Raw genomic sequence first — 23,152 nt, 5'->3', positions numbered from 1 at the left:
ATTTTTTGGTACAAGAATTTCGCATGACATTTACAACAAAGTATACAAAATGCAATGCACAAGAAAGCAAGAACAACTTCCATTCAATTTTTTGAAGTGCAACAAATACTCGTCTGTGTAACCTCTTCATGTACATGATGATTCAGCTGGTTTCATCAAATCATTTTTCAGTAGAAAATAAATTAAATAAATGTTGTTATTAGTGAAAGAAATTATAAGGTTTTGTATGAGAAAATAAACGAGGATTTACCCTCGAGTCTCGTTTCAATGAGTTCTTTTTACCAATCGTTGCTGTTCTGATTTCAACATTGTAAATATGGCGTAAGTCGATCATACACGCTGAAACAGTTCTCAAAACACGTGATCAGAGAAGTTGTGAATGACCCTTAATTCTTTGCGAATAAGCGCTCGCAGTCCGAAAACATGGCGAATTTTGTTGTTTTGATCTGCAATAATCGAGACTTAAAGCATTCTCGTTCCAAGAGCTGCGATCCTCTTGGCCAGCGCCACGAATCGAGAGCTCTGGGGCCGGTTGCTCGAAGTCTGGTTAGCACTAACCGTTCGTTAAGAGGCATCAAAACCCGCAGGTTTCCATGGTAGTTAACGCTGGTTAGCGCTAACCATGCTTCGAGCAACCTGGGCCTGGCTGGTACCAATTTTTAGTCAGCGATTCGCGGACTTCCGGTCAACTGCGCAGCCGCAGGATTCAGAGTGAAAATAGCTATCAAAGTCTATCCGAAGGTTAATTTAAAAGATTGATCTCTTTCAGGAAGCGTTACGTTTGTCCTTAGGACGGACTTTTAGGTTCTGCCGATCTTCAACTGAGATAGAAGCGGTACGAAGTTTTGAAATCCGTTGTCCGAGATTTTAAGAACGGCTGCCTGTAAGAATCGAGAATAGTCCGTCAACGACCATTTTGGTGGATAGCTCATATTTTGCCCAAAGATACCCTTTAGTGAATTATTTTCAAGAACCACATTTAAAAGTTACAGCGATTCTTATTTTTTTACCAATTTGCAAAAATTTGAAAAGGCGGTTTAAGTGCGGTTTTCTGTTTGACAAATTGTCCAAAATTTGCTGCGAGAACCAAGCAACGGTGAAGTCTTTAAATGAATTCAATTGGAACCAAACTTGACAAAAATTAAGAAAAACTATTCTTGTTCATTTCTACTTCGATACTTTTTACGGAAATGTTAAAATTGTGATTTTCTAAGCTCTTTAAAGAACATCCTTAAAGACCGCATAACATGGCGGCGGAAAATGGGTGATATTTGACGCAATAAAAATGTACCTGGTACCTCATTCTTAATTTTTTTTACTTCATATTCTTCAAATATTGCTATTATTCATTTTCTGTGTGAAGTTCTATGCTCGAACTCGGCACGCTTCCCTCCGAAAATATCAGAAATGTTTGTAACCTGAGCGAGCTAAATTACGCGAAATTTGAACGCAAGCTGATGCTAATTATTCATGTAGAATCGTCGAACTGACTAATTTTCGGCTTTATAGCTTGGAAAGCTCTAAAAAATGCCAAGTTATTGCATTTGTGTGCAGGCGTCTCCACACAAATGCAAAGCCTTATAAATTTGAGTAAGACATTTCTTCGAATATCTCCCGCACGAAACGTTGCACAGACAGGAACCTTTGCGAGGTTAAATATACATCTTCTTTTATCTCTTTGATTCTTGACTTTATTTGTTAAATGGTTTTGATGATGGTGTGACAGTAAAAACCGGCAAAAAGTTAGCCTCCGTACGGTTCCTGTATTTCAAGCCATACGAACTTGAGCCGGAAGCCAGCGATTTCCCGAGAGTTAGCTCCATCCTCTCACCTGTCACTCCGAGTGCTTGCTCGCAGCTAGAGTATATCTCTGAAAATTTTTTCGACACTTAAAATTCTACTACCAGGATTTTTAAATGATTGCAACAGGGTTTTCAAAGGGCAAAGACTTTCAGTGACACTTTTCACAACAAACGTTAATTAACTAAAACGAAAAAACAAGTTTATTGAAAGATAATTACCGGCAAAATACCAATTTTTTTCTCGTTTAATATTAACAGGAAATATCAGAAGTTATGTAAAGACAACCGGCTTAACGTTGCACGTGCATCCGGACCGTAAGCTGCACGTGATCGCCTAAACAGACATGAAGTACAAACATGAACGGTTTCTTCGAGCCTTTTAAGCTCCTACAGCTAAAGAGGATAAATTTAAAAGATAAAGCTTAATACAAGATTCCGTATTATTTTGCATTATCCATAAACAATACATTAAATTAATAAATATATCTGTATACAATACTCCTATTATCTTTCCACGGTTGAAAGCAAACACGCAGATATCGTTGTTACATCGTCTTTTAATCGCAGTCATGTTTTAGCTTGATTACAGCCATGACAAGAATCCTTTGCAACTGTTTCTCGTCTTTGAAACTCGGCAATATTCTATCTCGTCAGTCTTATCGCATGCGTGCCCGTCTGGTCTTTCAACCATTCGTAAAGTCTTACAGCTTTTATTTCTTGCTCATTTTGATATCGGCCTTCTGCCCTTTGTAAATGCTTTTGTAACACTTGGGAACGGTCGTGTTTGTTGAGTACTTCGCCAACTCGCTTACAAGACACTGGCTGCCTGTCTGCAGAGCGTACGAGATTTTTGTGCGAATTGTGGAGCTCAGGCTGGCCGATTTGCGGTAAGGGATTTTCTTTCTGCGTGCTTCTTCTGGACGAAACTGAAACGATCTCTGATGCGTCGACCTCTGTGATAACTGAGAGAGTATGCCTTCTCTGAATGGCTTGCTTCCGTTGGATTTCAGGAAATGCCGACTGTTTTCGATTCAATGAATACATTGGATGATATCCTGCATCCACACCTTTTTCTAAATTCCAAAAGTCAGTACTCTTTGCCTTAAAGGCAGAGTGATCGATGCCGGCTTTTTCTACTGTTCGTCTTACATTCGGCAAACAACAAATGTCTCTTGTTTCCCTCTCGGAAAGGAAAGGTGTGTTCTCCTTGTGAGGACCATGAAAGACCAATAATGGATTTGAGCTTTTGCATGCAGGAAAATCCTTGATGTACGAGTTGCAGGGAATTTGTATCGGGTATCTTCTATCCACTGATAAACTGCGTTTTGCCAGTAATTTTGTTGTCGAAAAGCTTGGCCCTGATTTCTCCGATGAAGTAAGCATTTTCAAAAATTTCTGTGTACGTACTTTTCAAGACAGTTATGACACTTGTCGTAAATGATGTTGCACTTTTTGAAAAGACTCTGGAGTACAGTGAACACGCGGGTCACTATGGGGTCAGAGTGCTTCCGAGAAACAAGCCAATCAGATTTTCTGTTTACGTCGTGATACATCTTGTTATATAAGAGGTTATATTGAGGCTTGGGCTTTTATCAAATTAGAATTTAACTTACTTGTCAGTGGGAAATAGCATTTATGAGGAGGGGCATTTGGCAGGGGTACACAACTAATGAGAGCAAATTCGCCCACAAGTCACAGCGACATTTGGTTTTGTTTTCAAACGCTGTGTTGTATAATGCGTGATATGGTTGGCTGCATTTCCGTGTAACACGAAATTTGCATTGAATTTTTACTGTGGGCCTAAGGGGGGTGGCTCTCATTTACAGAAAGGCAATGGTTGCTAAGGAAGCTTCTTAGTCAAGATCAAGCCCTACAAAAAAGGTTGCATGGATGGCTCTTTGAAGTAAGTTTTTCAATGGAAATCAGTTTGGTACAATAGGCATGAAGAAGTTGAACATTTCTTGGACTCCCTCTGCGTGTTTCTTGTGGTGCTCTGTTGGTCAGCACTGTAAAAAGTAATTCACATTCCATCTTCCAGCGTTTAAGCATTTCATGCACAGGTTGAAATCTTCCCTGACACCTCAACTGTGACTGACATGCAATCGTGGCAGGTGTTGTGACTACTTGACTGCACGTGGGATTAATTTTGCTGCGTTACGCTTCTGAAAATACGCCATTTTGAAACGGGCGGACAAACGACTTATCATTCGCTTTCCCAGGGTTGACCCTTAAGGAACCCCCGGGGATTTGTTTTTGGCGTGAAACAAAAGGCTATTTAAAGTGCTACTATGACCAATAGACCAATTTTTTATCTTTCTTTACAATGGATTTCAAAATTATGTTAACGAAACAGAAAGTAACTTAAGCCTTCATTTAAAAGAGACACCTGTTTAAATTAATTGGAAATTTCCTATTTAATGGTCCGCCGTTACTAAATTTAAAATCTTGAGAGAGCTGGATCGAGGAGTATATGACGTCAAAGGCTCATTTAAAATGCAATGCGTGTGTGTACGCGGCTGAATTAATATGCAGCTCGGGAGTTTCGGGCTTTCAGACTTTTAAACTTGTGTTTTGCATAAATAAAACAAGCTGCGTTTACACGTTGAAATTTTAAGCTAGTGAGTCAATGACGCCACCCAAGTTCCCTAGATCCAACCCTCTGAGGTCCAATCGGTCAGGTTGGAACGTGAGTATAATGGCGGGCCGTGAAATCCAAAACTCACACTCAAAGTAAACAGCCTTTGGATAAAAATCAAAGCTCGAAAATTTGCCAGTCAAGTGCTAAGAAATCACACTTTCAACATCTGAAGAAAATGAGGGAGTAATTTTTTTTATCATAGTAGCACTTCAAGCTCTGAGATTTGGAGTTTAATAAATAGCTGACTAAATCCCCCTCCCCAGGGGCAGGGGCGCCAGAATATGTGTACTGTATTTATCCGCCAGGAGGCCTCTGTCGCAAAAATTTGTGCCCAAGGTTGTGTGGACGGCCCACCCAATGCCACAGGCAAAGTTTTTGACTTGAGAGTCGGCTGATAGACGTTTCTTCCTCTTGGGCACAAACAAACATTTGGTTAGGACTAAGTTCGTCGCACGTTTCTTGGTCGATTTCCGTACCATCTTCCTCGGTGAACACAGAAACAGTGGCGCCTTCGTTCATATGCCAAGTTTCCTCTTCGCTAGGATTCAGACATCTCTATATAAAGGTGAACGAATACCGTAAAACTGCCCATGTAAATAAAAATTTGGTTTCATCAACGGAGTGTGATAATGTAATTGACCACCGTACACCGTACCCCCTTTATTTCTTTGCCCTTGTAAATGTGGTGGACATCAATACTTACTATACTCAGCTGAACATTTTAATCGAAGTGATTAATAAAACTAACTTTTGCACCTTCGAAACCGTCAGCAAGTATAGACCTATATCACTCAATGTCCAAACAAAATATTTTGCGCGTCTAACCTCTCATTCAGTGTGAGACTAGACGTGAAAAGATAATGCAATGACAAAGCCTTTATTTCCTTCGGACTCCAACATGGCCGCCGTACGATAAAGGGTGTATGGCCTTTCGCTTTACCCTTTTCACGTCCCACTCTTAGGCGGCATAATTTCTTTAATACAAACTAATCCGTCCTCAATGACCACCAAAAAATCAAAGAAGGGGGAGGTAGATGTGATGAAATGTCAGTGCAGCCCTAATCGACGCGAAAAAGACGTCACGTGAATTTGGAATACCGCTGAGCGGTTTCGGACAAATCCCAGAGGTGTGAGTCCCGTGGGTTTTCGCGTTCGTTATAAAAAATGTACAGTGCCCCAACCCTGCTCGGCGGTGTCCGGAGGTCATTCCCCGGGGAAGCCAATGAAGTGCTCAAGTGCGAATACAGTGTTCGTATGAGGACTGCTGCGTCAAAGAACTGCTCTGATATTTGAAATACTCCAAAATGTTGAAGAGAACAGAGAGAGACGAACATGTCTGCGTTTAAAGTTGTGGGTTATAACTGGGCTTGAAGGCATGAATAATCTCGCTTTAACTTGCCAGCGAACAGGCTCTTCGATTCCTTAGGGTAAAATCCAAAAGTTGAAGCAAAGCGCACAATTAAATTTAAAAGCGCTCTTGAAGGGCTGATCGAAACAAACTCCAGGAATATAACTCAGCAAAGAGTCTGATAGCAGGATACACTATATAAGTCTTTGTCTAAATCCTTCAATAGTGCTTGTTTTGTTAGAGTTGTCAGAAAATGTTTGGCCAAGGCAAATGAGCCAAGAGAAATCCATTTCAACAGGGAGGTACTTGGCCCTTCATACTACTTCAAATCTTTGTGTAGATTTCAAATATATACAGAAGTTATTAGACATTTTTCTCTTCTCAAAAGATACTGCAATAAGCGTTTTGTTACAAAGGAGCTAGCGCTTTATCGTCAATAGTGTATTGCAAATCAACCTGAGAGTCGACGATTGTTAATTATACAATAGCAACGGATGCATGAGTACAATGGAGTTATAAAACCACTGAAATGATCCCTCCGGGCCTTAATTCATTCACTACAACCATTTTTTTTTTTCGGTGAAAACACAAGGAAGCCATCGACTTACTAGCTCGTGCTGCCAGCTGTCAGGCAAACAAATTATTGAGCCATTATAAGATCAACTGTGCGTCATTTTAGGTGGGGCTACACTAGAGTGATTACCGGTAAAATACACGATTAATTAAGTTACATAATAAACTGTTATGCAATTAGCGAGCGAATCAAAACTACAAAGTTGTGGACTGGAAATTAAATAGAAATAATAAAAGAAGAACTTTACTAGCACGATCCATTTAGGCTCTTGTTCTATCACTCGTGATGAGAGAAAAACCGTCGCCGACTAAAAGGGAGGCTAAATTATTAAAGTGAGTCGGAATAAGAACTGTTGGTATATGAATGCGCTTTTGACAAGCCGAGAAGCTGCTTAATTTAATTAGCATCTGATCGATTGTAATCGTTTATCGGAGTTCTAACACTCCACTGGACACTCAGGCCTCTGGTCTGGTGTCGAGAAACTTTGTTGCAAAAGAAAATCAAATCCTTTATTTAATTCTCTAAATGCTGGAGAAAAAGAACAGTGAGGATGTTTTTCACATTAAAACAATTGTACTTGTAGTATGTTCTTGTAATCGGTAGGAATGATTTCCTTGCTGCTAGGCAGACGTTTCAATGTTCAGCCACTTATCCTTGAACACTGTCAGATGAAACCATTATAACCAAAAAGGGTTTGTTGGTTCTCTACTCTGCACCGAGAGGTTTTCTCCGGGTACTCCGGTTTCCCCTCTCCTCAAAAACCAACATTTGACTTGATTTGCGTTAATTGTTAATTTCAATTTACAGTGTCCCCAATTAGTGCTTGAGAGCTAGAACGTCTAGACACTTAAATAAAGTCCCTTTCCTTTCGTATTGAGTTAAGCCGACAGATAAAGTATGAAAACACTTTTGAGGAATTTCGAAGATTTGATTTGATTTGTTTGTCTAAATAATGTAGTAGACTACATTTAGATTTTCCTTCTGCTATACAAAAGCCTGCTTGAAAATTGCATAATACCGTGACATCGTTCCAATTCTCCCAAACAAATTTGAGATATCTTGAAAATCGTCTTCCGATACCTAAAAGTCCTAAAACTCTTCTGCAAGGAAATTTAAGATTGGAAGATTGCTTCTTAATTAATTACCGGGCTACAATTGCAAGGCGAGTACACATCTCAATTCGGATTACTTGAGGATTGATTCATAAAGACGCACAAACAAACGTTAATTCAAACGAACAAACAAGTTTAATGAAAGAAAACTAGATCAAGAATTACATCAAGTTAGCATATGCTGAAAGAAATTTTAGAAACAAACGTATCAATATCATAATTGCTGTGCGTTGTCAGACACAAGTGTATGGCAAACGATTAAGTGCAAAACGCTTCAGGTTTGATGGGCTGCAATGCAGTTAAATTCGATGGTCCAAGGCGGATTTTAGTTCAGTTACTAATTACCGGTAAATAAACTGCATTTTTTTTAGTTATTCACACGATTGCATCGTGACTGAGCAGGCCTAGCAAATAAGGGAAGTTATGTAAAGACATTTTAGCTGTTTTGCCACGATGCTCCTTGGTCCTCCTTAAGTTGCACGTGCAGCTAAACTTGAGTGGCACGTGATCTCCTAAACTGACTTACCAAACTTAAGTCATGAATTCAGGTTGTAAAATTAGGCTTCTGCAGCTAAAGAAGAAACATTGAAAGATAAAACTGACTACGAGATTTTGTATTATTTATAAACAATATATTAAATTATAGGGATTTTTATATACAAACAATACAATACTATTATCTTCTCAGGACGCTTGCGTGCTAACACGCAGATATTGTTTTCACATTGTCTCTAGCTCAGATCTCCGTCATGTTGTAATAAACCGAACTTAGCTTGATCACAGTCATGACAAGAATCCTTTGCAACTGTTGCTTTTCTCGGGAACTCGAGTATATTCTATCTCGCCAGTCTTATCGCATGCGTGTCCGTCTGGTCTTTCAACCATTCATAAAGTCTTACAGCTTTCATTTCTTGCTCATTTTGACATCGGCCTTCTGTCCTCTGTAAATGGTTTTGTAACGCTTGGAAACGGTCCTGTTTGCTGAGTATTTCGGCAACTCGTGTACATGACATTGGTTGCCTGTCTGCAGAGCGTACGAGATTTTTGTGGGAATTGTGAGGTTCAGGCTGGCTAATTTGCGGTAAGGGATTTTCTTTTTGCCTGCTTTTCCCTGACGAAACTGAAACGATCTCTGATTCGTCTGTGATAACTGAAAGAGTATGCCTTCTCGGGATGGCTTGCTTTCTTTTGATTTCGGGAAATGCCGACGGTTTTCGATTCAATGAATACATTGGATGATATCCTGCATCCATGCTTTTTTCTAAATTCCAAAAGTCACAATTCTCTTCCTGAAAGGCAGAGTGGTCGATGCCGGCTTTTTCTGCTGTTCGTCTTACATTCGGCAAACAACGAATGTCTCTTGTTTCCAAACCGCGTTTTGCCAGTAATTTTGTTGTCGAAAAGCTGGGCCCTGATTTTTCCGACAAGGTGAGCATTTTCAAAGAGTTCTGTTTGTGTACTTTTCAAGACAGTAAGTATCATCGGGCACTTGTCATAAATGCTATTGCACTTTTGGAGACCAATATTTTAAAAGATTCGAGTCTAGCACAGTGAACACTCGGGTCACCATGGGGTCAGAGTGTTTCTGAGAAACAAGCCAATCAGATTTTCTGTTTACGTCGTGATACTTCTTGTTATATAAATATATATATGGGTTATTGACCAAGCGTGAGGTGAAGATGGCTGGATATTGGCCAAGTTCTTTTTTACGTGTTTATGGACGGAGACGAAGTTGAGGTCCATACTGACTGAACATGCAAAAAGACCGAACAAACTTGGTCAATAAAGAATTTATTACATGGGTAGGATAAAGCACCAGCTATGGCTCCATCTTGCCCTCTCGGGTAGACAATCACTGCGCGGTATTTGGTTCATTTTGCCCGCTCATGGAACTAGTCATATAATAAGAGATTATATTACGGCTTAGTCTTGAATCAACCTTGTTTGTTTTGACGCAGGCTCAGGCATTCGCCCACAAGTCACAGCGATATTTGGTTTTCTTTTGAAACTGGCGTGATATGGTTGGCTGCACGTGAATGTCTCAGGTAGTTTCGTGTAACACGAAATTTGCATTGAATTTTGGGCGAATGCACATGTGGGCCTTAAAAAGGTGATAGAAATGTTATGTCACTTTGAAATGCGAGTATTCTCTCTTTAAAAACAACGTGCGCATACTTTACAAATAAGTCGTGTTAAAATGATAGAATTTGAATATGAAACCATTAAGGACTGAATGAGCTGAAATGGGTTTGGTTTTAGCGGAATGAACACTACAAAGAAATTAAATTCGTCAGGGAATTTTGGGAGAAACATAACGGAAAGGGTAAAGGTCCGTTCGTTAGCTCTGAAGCTCAATTGATTGAAAACGAACCTCTATGCTTCCAATTTAGTTTGACTGAAGAAAAGTCTTCCAGGAAACCAGTCTTTATTACGTCCCTAGAACACACAAAGGGCAGCAATATCTCCCGGCTTGTAAACCCTGATCGCGAGGTAGTGCTTAAATGATCGAACGATTCGGAAATGCCGTTAGTCCCAACTTAGCCCTGTTTTAAACGTCGCATTTGACACGTGCCGAATCTAATGCAAATGAGAAAAATCTATTGTTTTCACTCATTTGCATTAGATTCGGCACATGTGAAATAAGACGTTTGAAACGGACCTAGGATCTACGACGGCGACGTCGACAAAAACTTCGCCTCAAAGTACAAATTTACATAATCCGCTTAAGTCTTTCGCGGTTACTTCATCTCGTTCACTTCGTGCAACGTTGGCAAATTATCCTAACACTAAATTTATACGAGGGGTTTCAGAGTTAGCGTTGTCGTTAAGGATCAATTTTACTATGGGTAGTGTCGACCGACATATCGACCGATATGTCGACCGACATGTCGGTCGACGGTCGGTCGATATGTCGGTCGATAGTCGACCGCTAGTCGACCGCCAGTCGGTCGACAGTAGACCGATATGGCGGTCGATAGCCGGCCGATAGTCAGCCGACTGTCGACCGATATATGTCGACCGATAGTCGGTCGATATATCGGTCGACAGTCGGTCGATATTTGACCGACAATTCACTGATACTTTGCCGACACTCGGTCGACATTTGGCCGATGTTTCACCTTTTTGAATTTCAAGGTTTTCTTTGATAGATAGTAGCTTTGAAACTCTAAAAAATCGCCGCGAAGGCTTGTAATTTAGTGCCACGGCAGCCGCAAATTCTCCCTACGCAAATACGCAAGGGCGTACCTGACAGAGTAGAAAAATAATATAAAAATGATATCACAAATAAAAAAGAAGAAAATAAAAGCTAAGCACAATTCGCCTCAGCTCGTTTAATTCCATCTTTCAGTGAAGGTTTTCATGTGTTTCTAAGTGAATTTAAAATTAACCTCTCTAGATGGCTTCAGAGGACTCATAGCCGGCCAATGGTTGAAAATGCTATTTCGCAGGCCTCGATGGAAACCTAGATTCTTACTCTGAATTTTAATTAGCCGCCAATATATTTCTAATCCTTTATCAACCAACGTGTGTTGCAGAGCAAAGTTCCACAAATATTTCAAGCCTTAAAACGGCACTTTGCTGATGTTGTTTTCAGTTTAATGTTTGGCAGTAAAACTTTACGTACTTCTCAGCTATTAGCTAATTTTGCAGATCTCATGTTAAAAAACGCTTCATTCTCGGCCGCTGAACAATTCTCAGTAAACTCCATACAGGACTTTACGTCGGACAAAAAAAAAAAAAGCGATACCGATAGACTACTGACACTCGGCCGATAGACCACTGACACTTCACCGATATTCCACCGACACTTGGCCGATATTTCACCGAGACACGACATTGCCTCTGTCGGTCGAGAGTCGGTCGTCATGTTGACCACCACGCAATTTTTTGTCGGCCGACTGTCGGCCGGCTATCGACCGCCATATCGGTCTACTATCGACCGACTGGCGGTCGACTAGCGGTCGACTATCGACCGACATATCGACCGACCGTCGACCGACATGTCGGTCGACATATCGGTCGATATGTCGGTCGACACTACCCATAGTAAAATTGATCCGTCGTTAAAACCTCGAATTTGGTGATTTCAAGTTGTTGTTACGCAGACTGACAGCAATAAAATGCATGCCGCGCGTTTAGCACGATTATTTTTTTCCTCTTTTGACCAAAGATCTTCTTGTTTTGTGGCGTTGTCGTAGGCGTAGCCGTTTCTTAAACTCCCCATAATATCACTTTGTTCGTGGCTGCCGCGTTACTAGTCCGTTTGCGCCTTGGAACTTTTTCCTTGTCGACACTTTTGTGACTGACATGCAATCGAGCCAGGTGTTGTGTCCAGTCGGAAGAGACGTGACCTGCACGTGCGAGTAATATTTTGCCCGACAACGCCACCAAGTAGGTGGAACATTATACTGATTAAAAAGGGGAAAATACTTGTGCTGCACGTGCAGCACTAATTTTCTGTACTCCACAAATGATCATTGACGACAACGTGAGCAAACAACAATGACAAATTCATTTGAAAAATCTATTTGTGCTCTATAAAACCGTTCGTACCTATCCAGTTACAGGATAGTTCGCCCGTATTGTACAAGGTAAACAACACGGAATGATCGCGGAATACTTGCGATAGCGCTAAGTTATATTTTGGAGTAAGCTTTTCTTTTTACGTTGATGGGGGCCATGATTTAAACCCTCTAATACGCCATTTTGAAACGGGAGTTCGGACGGACGTACAGTATCCGCATTGATGAGGACTGTTGTGTCAAAGAACTGAAAGAACTGCTCTGATATTTGAAATCATGACCAAAATGGTCAGTGAAGAAAACAGAAAGAGACAAAAATGTCTACGTTTTAAATTATGGGTTATAAGTGGGCTTGAGAGCGTGAATAATCTCTCTTTAAAGGGGCTAGGTCACGCTATTTTAGGTAATTTTGTTTCATTTTGTTAATTATGAGCTCTAAACGTCAAATTGGCAGAGCAAGAGTCTTTCATTTGCAGAATCACGGCCACATAACAACTGAGAATGATTTTCAAGCTTTGTAAATGACATTTTGATAAAGATTGATATAAATTTGAAGAAAGGTGGGCCGACGTTTTTCAAATTTAACCAAATTCAATCCACTTCAATCCTCTCCAGTTTTGTCCATCCATGTCCCTTCTTGGCTTCCCTGTGTTTTGTTAGAGTTCTTCTATAGTTTTGAACAGTTATTTTGATATTTTAGTTAATTCTATAACCATTCGATCAGTGCTGAAATTGCCTAAACTTGCGTGATCTAGCCCCGTTAAGGAGGCTTCCTACAATAAATTTAGCCTATATCATTAGACCTTAGACGGCCACAGTTCTTACATGCAAGCACCTACAGCCTTGAAACTCTAACCACGTATTAGAGGAAGTTTGAAGTTTGTAAAAATGTAGTTGATATGGCGTTCTAGGTTACCATGGCAACGAAACAGTGACATCATGGTTTTTGATTAGCAGCAATTTTACGCTTTATTCGATCTAAACTTTTGAAATGATACGCAGGTTACTAATCCTGAGGTGTTTGTCTAACGTTTGACAAAGTTTGAAGAAAATCGTAAAAGCCGATTTTAAGTTCTTCGAGAAAGAAGTTTTTACGCCTAAAATACTCAATTTGTCGTTACTCTTACAAAACTTTCAAAAGAAGCGCTGTTTTTAATATATAGAAGAATCGCTTGTCATGTAAGTCTTTAAGAGGTATCAAGCTAGCTCTCCGTGAAATTTCATGATATAAACTGCTTCTGATGTCCGTTTACAAACTTCAACGGAAAGCATTATATTTTGCGGAATCTCGTCAAACTTCGTTCCCAGAATGTCTGGCGGTCTAGCTGAAAAACTGGTCGATTAATTTTTTTTTAAATTCCTGTTTTCTGTAATGAAGCACATTTCCAAATAACTTGCCAAGCGCCGACAGAATTGAAGCTTTTTAAGACACTGAAATAAAATTCCAAAGTTCGGTATATTCTTTGAATCTCCGCTCACGTTTCAAAACTCTCTTTGTTTACACCACTCGAGCTGGCTCTTCCACATTCCAGCATGCAAAACTGGTTCCACTAACGAGTCCCAAGTATCACTTTGGTCACGCGCGCGTGGTAACACGTCGTGTTGGAAGAAAAAAATGGTTTTCCGAGGAGAAAGCAAGAAGATAAAGGCTGAGGCTTTCAAACGCAACAATTTCCAGGCTAAACAAGTGAAAAGTGATAAGCAATAACTTTATTATAAATGACATAGTTCATTTGAAGAAGGAGTCATACTTACAGAATACAGGATTTAAAAAAAAAAATTAATCGACCAGTTTTTCAGCTAGACCGCCAGACGTTCTGGGAACGAAGTTTGACGAGATTCCGCAAAATATAATGCTTTCGGTTGAAGTTTGTAAACGGACATCAAAAGCAGTTTATATCATGAAATTTCATGGAGAGCTAGCTTGATACCTCTTAAAGACTTACATGACAAGCGATTCTTCTATATATTAAAAACAGCGCTTCTTTTGAAAGTTTTGTAAGAGTAACGACAAATTGAGTATTTTAGGCGTAAAAACTTCTTTCTCGAAGAACTTAAAATCGGCTTTTACGATTTTCTTCAAACTTTGTCAAACGTTAGACAAACACCTCAGGATTAGTAACCTGCGTATCATTTCAAAAGTTTAGATCGAATAAAGCGTAAAATTGCTGCTAATCAAAAACCATGATGTCACTGTTTCGTTGCCATGGTAACCTAGAACGCCATATCAACTACATTTTTACAAACTTCAAACTTCCTCTAGTACGTGGTTAAAGTTTCAAAGCTGTAGGTGCTTACATATAAGAACTGTGGCCGTGTAAGGTCTAATGGTATAGGCTAAATTTACTGTAGGAAGCCTCCTTAACTGTCAAGCAAACAGGCTCTTCTTTCGCTGTCTGACATTTGCAGACTGCAGACTGCCTACAAATAGCACTGATAAACAGTATTTAAGTCTAAGCATCCATTTCAAATAGCGCTGATAAACAGTATTTAAGGCTAAGAATCCGTTTTAAAACGGTCAGCTTTCAATAATTGTGATTTAGGGTTAGTCTGCAGTCTGCAAATGTCAGACACCGCTCTTCTTTAGGGTAAAATCAAAGGTTTATTTCGAGGAATGGTGCACAATTAAAAGCGTATACATGTACTTTGTGTATGTGCGTCATTCATTGAAGAGCTGATCGAAACAAATTTAAACTCGAGGAATGTAACTCAGCAAAGAACCTGATAGAACTGAGGCTACGTTTTAAATTACTAATTTCAGACTGAGTCTGTAAATATTCAGTCGTGCTTGAGCGCTTTATTAGACGGTTTCCAGAAAATGTTCGGCTAAGTACCTCGAATCTTTGGGCGGATTTTAAGTATTGAGAACTCAGAAGTCATTGAACGTCTTTCTAACTCTACACACAGAATACTGTAATACTTATTACAAGCGATCTGTTAAAGGAGCTAGCATTTTATTGTCAAAATCTGTATTGCAAACTTTCCCTTCAATAGAGTCGATTAGAGTCGAAAAATTGTTAATTAGTTGTGCTTAAAATTCCTAATATGAAATATTTCTTGCGGTCTTCTTGCGTTCCTGGCCACTGTCATGTGAGAGTGTGGACCTTCCGGATGCTAACAGACTTGTTTTGAACCTCAAAACTCCCTACCTACAACCTCCGTACCTCTAATACGGCTTCACTAGCAAGAATTGACTGCCCTAAACCCACTGCAACCAAATGTAATCAAGCAAAAGGAAGACGCTCAGATGAGGTATTGCGGGGCAAGGCGCCTTGTTAAATGTATAAGGCACACGAACTGGAACGTGCATGAATGTACCCTACGGATTTGCAAGACCTTCGGCCTAGGGGTTGTTTTGGGTCTAGTGATGAGGGATGAGGGTGAAGACTCCAGGGAGGAGGGGGGGGGGGGGGATACTGGTGAGGACACTTCTGTTGATGAATTTAGTAATGATGACGATGACAGTGACTCTCAAGGTGACGTGAGAGAAACGGGAGACTGCACCATTCAGAATGCTTTTTGTGATAGCACTCCTTTTTCGGCGGACACTTGGTTATCAGATACCTCGCACTGTATTTATTGCCTCCGTTCCCTATCATAACTCCGGTTGGGATTTTTGTGGCAGGGACTGGAATTTCTAAGAAAACTTGCCAGTGAGACTGGGATTTTGTCCAAATTTCGATCACTCGATTTCCAAATTTCTGATCTCTTCTGATTAATGAACGTAAGACATAGAGTTCATGTGTAAAAAGGAGCGTGAACGATTTTTTAGAGCTTTTCAGGTTGCTGCAGTTAAATAAGATAAATTAGAACGATGAAAATACGACGACTGGGAAATGGGATTGCCACCTTCCCCCCCTCCCCCTCCCCCCTTCACGACCCTCCACTTACCGGCAAAATAAACCGCTTTTCCTAGTTATTTTTCTCAGCGGCCAAAATACGAGGCCGAGGAGGTATGAGAAGTTATGTCATGAAATTTTAGTATTTTTTCCATGATGCGCCCCTTGAGGCAACCGGCTTAAAGTTGCACGTGCATCTGAACTTAAGCAGCACGTGATCCCTTCTCAAACTCATTAATAATTCATAAGCCAAAAACAAAAGAAATCACTACCGTGAAGGAAGTTTGGATAAGTGGTCTTAATTAGCATAAAATTTCGCCAACTTTGATCCCAAATATCTCTTAAAATACTGATTCCTTTGAGAAGAAATATCAAACACTCGAAAGATTGTTTCATCGGATATCCAACCACCTCGAAATCGGTTAAAAAACTCGGCCTTCGGCCTCGTTTTTCAACTCGCGTCTCGGTGTTTGGATATCCGATGAAATACTCCTTCTCGTGTTTGATATATTACTTCAAGTGTAAAAAGGAGCGTGAACGATTTTTTAGAGCTTTTTAGGCTCCTGCAGCTAAATAGGATAAATAAGAACGATGAAAATACGACGACTGGGAAATGGGATTGCCACCTCCGCCCCCTCCCCCCTTCACGACCCTCCACTTAGCGAACTAATTAATTATTAGATAAGGTGATTGGTGTAAGTGACGTTTGAATAGAGGCCGCATGATATAATGGGCGAAGTAATGAAAGGTAGTTGATCAGGCTCGAGTTTTTAGTTATGGGCTTTTTTGCTCTAGTGTAGTCATGAGGTGCTAAAACTGGTCGAAACTCGTAGGGCAAACCGGCTTTTACGTGGGGCTATATCAGAATGATGACCGCAAGCTTACACGATTAATTCAGTTACGTAATTAACTGTTATGCAATCAGGAAGGCTTCATTCAAAATTCCAAAGTTATAGACTTGTAGTATCACTTTCTTGAAATCAGTAGGGAATGATTGCCTTGCTGCTAAGCAGACCTTTTCCCCTTCAGTTAGAGTTGAAGCCACAACTAATTAATTAATAGCTTTTCTATTGTACTGACTAAGCCGACAGATTTTGTTTGTCAAAAACGTTTTTGTGGAAATTCGAAGCTTTCCTTTTTTATTTTAGTAATGTAACAGACATACTTTTTCCTAGTTATTTGCATTTGTGGCTTTTGGAATGCTCTTTAAGGCTTGGACCGATAGAGCTGGCTGTATTTAACGCAATACCAACTTGAACCGGAAGCGGTTTTCCGAGTGCCACATCGTTTTAATTCCCCTCAAAAGAAGTTGAAATATCATTTGAATATTGTTTTTGGCCACTCAAACCTCTTCTGCCAGGGATTTTAAAAGATTGCAACAATGTTTTCTTATCGGGCTCTGACAAGGCGAGAATATCTCAATAAGATTATTTGCTCACTTTGCACAAACGTCAATTATAACGAACAAACAAGTTTAATTAATGAACTGAAACTGGATCAAGAATTACATCAAGTTAGCATATGCTGTAAAAAAAATATTGGAAACAAACCCATCAACACTGGAACACGCGTTAGTGTAGCACAACACTGGAGTTATGTAGCTCTATAATGATCCATAAAGTGACAGTAAATTTCGATACTAGTATTGTCAACATATTGTTGTTTCTACAAGGCGGATTTTAATTCATACTAATTACCGGCAAAATAAACCGCTTTTCCAAGTTATTTTTCTCAGCGGCCAAAATACGAGACCGAGGAGGTATGAGAAGTTAGGTCATGAAATTTTAGTATTTTTTCATTATGCGCCCCTTGAAGCAACCGGCTTAAAGTTGCACGTGCATCTGAACTTACGCAGCACGTGATCTCTTCTGATTAATGAACTGAAGACATAGAGTTCATGTGTAAAAAGGAGCGTGAACGATTTTTTAGAGCTTTTCAGGTTCCTGTAGTTAAATAAGATAAATTAGAACGATGAAAATACGAGATTTTGTATTATTTTGCATTATCTATAAACACTATAAAAATTAATAAATATATCTGTATATACAAACGATACAATGCTCTAATTATCTTCTCAAGACGCTTAGGAGCAAACACGCGGATATTGTTATTACATCGTCTCCCAGATCTCTGTCATGTTATAATAAACCGAATTTAGCTTGATTACAGTCATGACAAGAATCGGCTTTGCAATGTTTTTCTCGTCTTTGAAACTCGGCAATATTTTATCTCGCCAGTCTTATCGCATGCGTATCCGTCTGGTCTTTCAACCATTCATAAATTCTTACAGCTTTCATTTCTTGCTCATTTTGATATCGGCCTTCTGTCCTCTGTAAATGCTTTTGTAACACTTGGGAACGGTCGTGTTTGTTGAGTACTTCGCCAACTCGCTTACAAGAGATTGGCTGCCTTTCTGCAGAGCGTACAAGCTTTTTGTGCGAATTGTGGAGCTCATGCTGGCCGATTTGCGGTAAGGGATTTTCTTTCTGCCTGCTTCTTCTGGACGAAACTGAAACGATCTCTGATGCGTCGACCTCTGTGATGACTGAGAGAGTATGCCTTCTCTGAATGGCTTGCCTCCTTTTGATTTCAGGAAATGCCGACGGTTTTCGATTCAATGAATACATTGGATGATATCCTGCATCCATACCTCTTTCTAAATTCCGAAAGTCATTGTCCATGTCAGCGTTTTCTGCTGTTAGTCTTACATTTGACAAACAACAAATGTCTCTTGTTTCCATCTCGGAAAGGACAGGCTTGTTCTCCTTTTGAGGACCATGAAGGACCAAAAGTGGATTTGTCCTATTGCATGCAGGAGAACCCTTGCTGTATGAGTCGCAGGGAATTTGTATTGTGTGTCTTCTCTCCACTGATAATCCACGTTTTGCCAGTAATTTTGTTGTCGAAAAGCTGGGCGCTGATTTTTCAAACGAGGTGAGCATTTTCAGAGTTCTGTTTGTTACTTTTCAAGACAGTTATGACACTTGTCGCGAGTGACTGCGTTGTGCAACTGCATTTAGTACTAAAGAGTCCAACATTATTAAAAGATCCGGTATTCAGTGAACACTCGGGTCACTATGGTGTCAGTGTGCTTCCTAGAAACAAGCCAATCAGATTTTCTGTTTACGTCGTGATACTTTTGTTATGTAAGAGATTACAATGGCTTGGGACCCGTGACCCTACTTTTCAATTTCCTTTCAAAAATACAATCCATTGTTACATAAGAAAGAGTACCCTACATCTCCTTCCTCCGCCTTTCGTTAATTTTTGCTATCTCTACCAATCGCTTGCGTACCTGTAATTGTACTCTTAAAAGATCGCATGAAATTTGACCGACGAACTTGCTATGAATGCAATCAATAATTCGTTGTAGCTCAGAAATGCTGCCGCCGGTTGCATGCTCCGATTTCCATGTTCGTCGGCGGAAATGGGAGTTTGTGCTTTGTGCGCAACTAAACTTGAGTGCCTGCGTAAGATGAAAAGACTTGGTAATGTGTAAATAGGCGAGAAGCAGCCTTTGTGATTGTTTTTGTTACCTCATTACAGGCCTAACTGGCTATATTAAACAGTTTAACACTAAAGTCCATAATCCGGCTGTACCTGGAGTTAATACTGTGGAAACATTTCCTAGTGTGTTTTTGAGAGAACAGGAAATCCATTTTAATTAAAATCTTCCTAAACTATGTTCAAACATTTACTTTGGATAATTCTTCGTACAAAAAGTCACTTCCTTTCTTTGTTCCAAACGTTAACGAAACATTTAAGGTATTACATCGACAAAATCTCCATAAAAGGTACGTGGGCTAAGCGTCGGTTTAGCGAGAGAAACAGTTTGGTATGACTACATTACAAGGAAATGACCTGCATACTAGTCACCGACTTTCTGTAAGGCGAGCATTTACTGTTAATGCCATTTCCATCCCTTCTGTTTCTAGAGATGGCCTCATTGTTTTCACATATTTTATTCTCTTTTTTGTGATGTCTCCTTTTGGGGTTTAAGTGAATTTGGTGGTTCCGTCACGCGATGCAGCACACTTCTGCATTTAATTAATGTTAAATTCTTACATAACAGACTGGCGCGTGTCTTGGCTTTGAACTTCTTTGCATATCGATGTTTAAGTGCTTTGTTTGACCCTTGTTTACATTTGACAAAGAAATGAATGATCGGGTATCAAATTTTAAGAAATATGCTGGACGGCTTGGTCACCAAGATTAAAGGCCCGGGCAAAGCTCACAAAAGGCTTTAACATTTGCTTCAAAATCCTTTCGATTGTGTTGAAGTATGTTGACGGTGGAAAACGGTTTCGACGCATCATCGACATTTGATCAAATCGCACGCGATGTATTCACTGTGTATTATACCCTAGCCTGCCAGCTGGCTTAAATAAATTATTTTCTCCGGCGAAGCCGGCGACCGCGAGCCGGCTTCGCCGTTGAGAGGAATGGGGCGGAGAAAAGTCACTTTTCTTCGCCCCATTCCTCTCACTGGCGAAGCCTGTTCGTGGTCGGTGTGCACGGTCGCCGGCTTCGCCGGCGAAAATAATTTAGTGTGTCACAATCGTTGTTGAGATGGGTACGAGCTGTTCCAGTCCTATAGCAAGTAGTTCTTTTGAGTGATGCACAGTTTTTTCATCCAATTGAATTCCCTACATCGTTCTTGTCAGTCGATCGCAATCACTTTAGATAACAAGAGAGAGCTTGAGAATGGAGTTGATCAAAGTTCTGCCACCGCGGTCCGCAGTCTGACATTTTCGTAAAAGTACCCAAACCATAGAGAAGACGTACTGTAACACCAAGGCTAAGGTAATATCACCAGATGGAGAAACTGAGCTTTTTGACATCACAGCTGGATTGCTACAGGGGGACACATTAGCTCCCTTCTTATTCATCATTGTGCTCGACTATGCCATGAAGAAAGCAGTGGCTGGAAAAGAGGATGAGCCTGGATTCACAATAACACCTAGGAAGTCCAGGCGACACCCTAAAGTAGTTCTTGCTGACCAAGATTTCGTAGATGATATTGCACTGAAATCAGACGAAATTGAAGAAGCACAACAACTTCTCTCCAGTGTTGAAAACTAATGTAAGAAAGTCGGGCTTGGTCTTAATGGTCTGAAAACGAAATCTATAGCCTACAACATTGAGGACCCAGAACCATTATACACGAAAGATGGAACTGAGCTAGAATGGAAGGATGACTTTAAGTAACTCGGGTCATGGGTCGATAGCTCTGATAAGGATATCAGAATTAGAAAAGCTCAGTCCTGGAAAGCACTCAAGGGTATGTCAAGAATATGGTCCTCCAAAATGAAATCAGATCTGAAAAAAGGGTTCTTCATAGCCACACTGGAATCCATCCTGTTATATGGCTGTGAAAGTTGGGCTATGTCTGTAGACCAGGAAAAATCCCTCAATGGAACTTACACAAGAATGCTACACAAAGCCCTCAACATAAAGTGGAGGTTACCAGCAGTCAGTGACAAGATAGCATCACGCCGACTTCAGCTTGCAGGTTACTGTCATCATCATCCTCCCGGGGGGGGGGGGGGGGTACTCGATGTATCCCTGGTTGGACGAGCTACATGTACATCGACTCATTGAAGAGGGACACTGGTGCTGCTGATACCAAGGAGCAATCTTCACTGATGGCTGACAGGAAAATCTGGAGGAGCCGTGTGGTTGCCCGCGTAAGGGCGACCTGGTGAGTGAGTAAGTAGTAGTACCCAAACCATCGGCAACTATTCTGGTTGTGACGCGCCCGTAAACTAGCAGCGGTTTCAACGAAAAAATCTGTATGGAAAATGGCGGCCAAAAGAGCACGTTGCGCTGACGATTACCAGCAGCTGCATAATTTTCCAGTGTTAACTGTACGATACCCGAAGGCAGGAACGTAGAAGACTTATCGCGAAACGTATTTAGTGGAAAGAATAATTCACCAAAGAAATTCGGGAAATGTGAGTGTCATTTGAGTGTTTTGTTAATCCAGTGTTGTCACATGTTTATAGAGCTTAAGCTATTAAACTTGAGCATCAAACCTAAATGTCTTACCTACCTTTCTTTTGTGTGTATAAAAAGTAGTGGTAAGTGATCTTTCGGAATTTGTTTTCATGCGGTCACTGGAATAAATTATGAGTATCTGATTAAGTGGAAGGGATGGCCTCTTGAGCAGTGCACATGGTAGCCAGCAGAGCATCTCTCTCCAGGTTTATTAAGGTCAGTATTTTCTTTATATCACGAATTCGTTTATTTAAAAATCTGCTTCTGTTTTCTCAAAGAAACCCAGAGATTGAAGACCTAGAGTTATTTAATAGGACATTCATTCAGTTTTCAGTGAGTGATTAACTGCACACCACAAATCACTGTACGAATACTGTACGTACATTTCACTAAGATAAGCAAAAACAATGGATTGCCAAACTTTCAATGCTAAGCTAATGGGTAAAGCAAAAATTAATATTTTAGGAGCTTCCAGAGTCCACCCAAGCCATCAGAAGCAAAACTTGAAGAGGCAAGCCGGGAATTTTACCATGGCATTCTTTCTTCACTGAAAGCAAATTCCTTATCTCCTGTTTATGTAAAGATGGGCCTTGATTTGTGGCGGAATGTCAGTTTTAACAGAGGAGCAGAATCTCGGCATGCTCATTTTTCTCGATTTGAGATCAGGGATGGTGAAGGCCAAGCTGTCACCCCCTCTCTAAAAATAAAACCATTCCTGAGTTGGACTCCTGCCATACAGGTTTTTAGAGAGGGTAAACTATTGCCTTCACCTAGGATGCCAATTGAAAAAATTGTGTGGACATTTTGAGATGTCGGTGTGGTGTTGAAAACATTTTTCAGTGAATAGATTGACTTTACTGTGTCTATTCACCTGGCTGTTGGGAAGGGGTTTTTAAGGAAATAGAGCCTGTGCAGTCAAAAACTGGGACAAAATACGGAAAGTATAAATGTGTTGTCAGTTAACTTTAACCCTTCTTTATATTAATTTATTTTTCAAAGAAATCACATTTACAGCGCAGTGGTGGCTCAGTTGGTTGAGCACTGGGCTGCCATGAGGGAGGTTCTGAATTCAACTCTGGCCGTACCAACACTCAGGTCCTTTAAATAACTGAGGAGAAAATGCTGCCTTTGTAATGACATCTGTAATGACATCTCCAAAATGGTTAGACTTTCAAGTCTTCTCGGATAAAGACGAGAAACCGTAGGCCCCGTCTCACAACCCTTCAATGTTCATAATCCTGTTGGGCGTAAAAGAAACCACACACTTGTCGCAAAAAGTAGGGCATGGAGTTCCCGATGTTGTGGTCTGTCTTCTGTGG

At 40.4% G+C, this 23,152-nt stretch overlaps 1 long non-coding RNA gene across 1 annotated transcript; it reads right to left on the bottom strand.

Annotated features, from left to right (window-relative positions):
- Positions 1-17,291: 17,291 nt before the first annotated feature.
- Positions 17,292-19,828, bottom strand: LOC138000317 (uncharacterized). The gene is made up of 2 exons (XR_011123106.1): positions 19,132-19,828; positions 17,292-18,931 (listed from the first exon to the last, which is right to left on the bottom strand). It is a non-coding gene; the product is annotated as an uncharacterized lncRNA (long non-coding RNA).
- Positions 19,829-23,152: the final 3,324 nt, after the last annotated feature.

Source organism: Montipora foliosa, chromosome 1 (genome assembly GCF_036669935.1).
Source record: "Montipora foliosa isolate CH-2021 chromosome 1, ASM3666993v2, whole genome shotgun sequence".
Classification (NCBI taxonomy): Eukaryota; Metazoa; Cnidaria; class Anthozoa; order Scleractinia; family Acroporidae; genus Montipora; species Montipora foliosa.
The sequence above is the reverse complement of the archived record's forward strand: the minus strand, read 5'-3'. Positions and strand labels throughout refer to the sequence as shown.